Here is a 4,474-nt window from a genome sequence, read left to right on the forward strand (position 1 = left end):
ATCATCACAGCCAACTTAAGGGAAGGTTTCTAAACAGATTGAGAAACCAACTTATACTAAACTCTTTGTAGAAAAGTTTTTATTTTCTGAAACTGTCTAGCTCAAAGAGTACCATAGTTAAAGAATCACCCCAATATGTCCGCAGATTTCGATGTAGATGAAGATGAAGACTTGAATTTTTTTAACCAACCATACTTATTCGAACCAGAATACACAGACACTGAATTACAAGAGATGGAAGAGGCTGCATCACAACCACAGTCTCAAGGTTCTGAAAGACAGAGAGCTTTGGACAGCTGGTGGTGTAAATGTAATCAGTGCCAATCGATGCCTACTGAACAGGAGAGTGTGTGCTGCATCGATTGGGACATTGTCATGCCACAGCTCGAAAGTTTGGATAGCGCAGACAATGGGACGACAAGTGTATGCCGCTGTATAACAGAGGATCCCGGTTTTCCACCCCTGCTGAGTCGCAGTGTTTTAGAAGTGTTTTTTTATTTGCCAAAAGTGAACTGGAAGGGACGTCCGAGGCCAGAAGGACCGGGTGGCACGCTAGCTATGGAGTAAGTAGGTTTGTTTATATTGAGTTATTACACATGCAGCCTACTGTAGTTATTTATTATGCATGTTTTTACTATGCTATTTGGCAATTAAGCTTTTTCTGATTCTGATCTGTTTTCTGTTTACAGTCAGTGCAGACTGGTGGCTTACCGGGTTGTTCTAGAGTGGATACCGAAAGGTCAAAGACTTGGAAGACACAACAGAAAAGTTCTGCCGTAATGTGTTGTGCAAGCCATACGGGAAAAATATCCATCATTATCTGGTGCATATGTTGGTTTCAAGGAAGCCGAAGAAGCTTTCAGGTTAATTTAAAGAAAGGAAAAGCAACACAATAAACATTTTCTATTTTATTTTTATTTTTCACTATTAGTACAAATATTTTCAAATAAAACGTGTGGGTACTGCTTGTATGAATACTTGTTAAATAAAAATGTACATAAACTTAAATTGGCTTATGTTTGTCAATTACAGTGTATAAAACAGATTTTGTTGAAATGTTTTAGAATTCAGTCAGAGTATGGCTTTACCATATGAAGGACCTTTTTTGTTTTTATATCACTGCAATAGATAAGCAATTTTTGTTATTCCCAGCAGTTTTACACTTAATAAATTTGTTATTATACAAACAAAAATAAATACATAAACATGCATGTTGAGGTAGCATTTTACCAAACGAAAAATCTAACAAGAAGAAAATCCCCCAAAAATAGTACAGTATGCCGCTGACAGTCGTTTACTTGTTAAACCTTGACACATGTTTTGAAATAACTGCTTCCTTTCCTGGTTTGGGTTTTGTTGCGATATTGCACGGTAAAACAGGCAAAGAAACGTGAGAGGTTGGGTCCTTGAAAAGTACAGTAGGGTCACTGCGCCGCTCCAGTACCTTTTGAAGAATTTCTTCCCTGAAGGTTTGTGTAGTTGGTTCATAAATTTTCCTTGCCAACCATTCTTTCTTTTGTTTTGGAAAAACAACGTTGTATCGCGGATCACCTATAAAATTGCAATATATAGTCACAAGGCAATATTTTCAGCCCTGATTAAAGTACCCTGTTCATTTTTGTATCTGTTAGTGCGCGTAATTCACACACACACACACACATATATATATATATATATATGTTAGTGCGCGTAATTCTCACACACACACACACACACATATACATATATATATATATATATATATATATATATATATATGTGTACAATTTAATTGAGCATTTAGTGTTTAGTGTGAGTACGAACTGTCATCGAGGAGTAGTGGAAATGCAGATTCTTTCTACAATATTTCAGAAGATCTGAATGGTAGACCTCAAGATTGCCTGAGAAAAAAAAATACATTTTATAGTTTACCTTTCCATGTGAAGTTGAATAAATTTTTATGTAAAAGTAACTTGCCTGTGTGCTTGAAGAAGGCCATTTGCCTCATGTTCTTCAAGAGATTTGGATGTAAAACAAGAGATGATAGTGTGTGAAAGGCTGGAGACCCTTTTAGTAGCCATCATCGTTTCCTTCTTTGCTGGTCAGGAGTGAGGTCATCGTGGGCACATCTTTGCTGCCGTCCATTTTCTTCCCAAATGTGTTCTCCGCAAATGTGATGGAGAAGGGATTTCCACTTTTCTGTCAACAACTGTTTTAAAATATTTACAATGTAATTTTTGAAAAAAGTTTGTCTATATCACATTTTAAAAATATATTAGATAACATACATCTGGATCACCACTGCAGGATGCACATGCATACCACAAATGGTTGCATATGCTTTTTATCCATGGCTGAAGGTCTATATATTTTTATTTATTTTTGCAAACTGACAGTAATTTTTGGAAGAAACCTGAAAAAACATTCTGTCAGTTATGTATTCAACATTATGAGGTTGTGGGGTAAGCCTAGTGCATACAAACAAATTATTGAGGAAAAATTTACATACCCTTCACAACATGCCAGATGTCGAACTCCTGATGAATTTGTGGATAATCAACCCTCATAATCTTTATTATAGACGGGGATCTGTCCGTAGTCATTACCTCAATTTCAATTCCCTTTTCCAAAAGTGAGTTTACACTTCTCTTAAAGCCTATGGGCTCCATGCCAACAGAGCTTGCTGCCTCTGTAACCTTTATTTAATTTTTTGAATGTTTATAATTATATCATTAATTGTTATTCCTGCATAAGACTTAATAACTTATAATCATCAACATTTAAAAATAATAATACTAAAAATATTTTAAGTGCACCAATATTTCAAAAAGCATGTTAAATACACATGTTGATAAATTGGTAAAAACATATATACACTGACCTGCACCAACTCGTAGTGGACTACCAGATTGGTTGAATCATCCATTAAACTGTATGTACTTTGCTGAGAATCCAGGGCTGCAAAAATTACATCAATTGAGGTTAAACATTTTTTTGATAAAGATAAAATAGGTTACAATTTGTTTCACTTATACACACAAATTACAATTTATATTTGTCCCATCCCCTGACAAATGCACACCTTTGTGCAGTATGTTTTCCATCCTCAAGGCTTCCAACATTTTATCCTGTTGTTCTTTGTACATAACATCTACAACAGGGATTAGATAAGAGGACTGGATAGCATAGAAGGTTGTTTTCTTCGGTAGTTGGAGGTTGAGCAATGTAGCCCAACCCTCTATGTCCGTATATGTTGCCCCAGTGAACAGTGTACACGCTGACACAAGAAGGTTGTTATCTGGCATTCCTCGAATTTCATCACACGATTTCCATTTTCCATTATGACCATTCGAACATTCCCAATGAACACATATGAGGCTACCACAGGTTGTTTTTTGGGTTTCAATGACTGCTGCTCCGCAATGATGGCATCTACTAAACAGCACCATCAAGCTGGACTCATTGACAATCCATTTTCGCTCTTTGTATCTACTGTTGTCTTCATCTTCCTCTGTAGTTGGAGTTGATGTTGAGGTCGAACTTAGAGGAACAAAACTTAGGTCCTTCTTTTCTGTTTGAGGATTCAGGGAAAGCATGCTGACATCAAGACTAAGATCTTCAAATTGGTTTTCACTTTCAGCATCTGTTTGTTCATACTGAATTTGTTTTACATTTATATTTGTGTTTGACAAATTACAAAGAAAAAAAACATAATAGAATAGTAAAAAGTTAAGCCATTGTACATTTTATGCCCATCCTAAAATTTCTAATTTTAAAATTAAAAACCACTAAATAAGGACATTTTAATTAAAAAGTTCACTTACTGATTGATATGACTTTGTTGCAGGTAGAGCGTAGTACGTTCCTGATGTTGATGGCTTTGAAGACTGTACTGTTTCTGGACTTGATAACACCAACAGAAGTTTTGACGGAAATGAATAGTCAGGTTCTTGCGTAGAACTATGGATTTTGCTTTGCTTAACTGGGGTTGACTGGGGAACACCAGCTAAATATGCAGCCGAAAATATTTCCTCTGTACATGTGTTTTCACTTTGATCAATTCCTTGAGGGCAAAGACTAAGGAGTGGAACTGCTGACTGAGGGTCCTGACTGAGTTGTGATCGGTCCTTTGTCTCCTAAAACATTTCAAGTCACTGTTGTAAGGATGTAATTCATTGTATCATAGGCAATGCAGTTTTTATATATATAGGGAAATGTAAATAAAGTCAAATAACTAAATTACTGTATCGTTACTTTAACAACCACCACATGCCGATTCCACTTATTACCTTGTTGTTGTGTAAAAACAAATTGGGCACAGCTGTTGATTTCAGTAACCGTCTTGTGTTTTGTTGAACTGGTTTGAAGTCGTATGTTGAGAAATGTTCACTGCACAACTTCATGTTCTTAACGACTTTATGCGTTAAATTAACATCCCGCTGAACGATCATTTAATGGGAATTTGTAAAAGGTAATCTGTTCATTTTGCAGAATT

General features: G+C 35.9%; 1 long non-coding RNA gene across 1 annotated transcript; it reads right to left on the minus strand.

The window, feature by feature from the left end:
* Positions 1–922: 922 nt before the first annotated feature.
* Positions 923–2,200, minus strand: LOC307003212. The gene is made up of 3 exons (XR_013798650.1): positions 1,957–2,200; positions 1,804–1,880; positions 923–1,551 (listed from the first exon to the last, which is right to left on the minus strand). It is a non-coding gene; the product is annotated as an uncharacterized lncRNA (long non-coding RNA).
* Positions 2,201–4,474: the final 2,274 nt, after the last annotated feature.

Source organism: Phoxinus phoxinus (genome assembly GCF_949152265.1).
Source record: "Phoxinus phoxinus genome assembly, chromosome: 8".
Classification (NCBI taxonomy): Eukaryota; Metazoa; Chordata; class Actinopteri; order Cypriniformes; family Leuciscidae; genus Phoxinus; species Phoxinus phoxinus.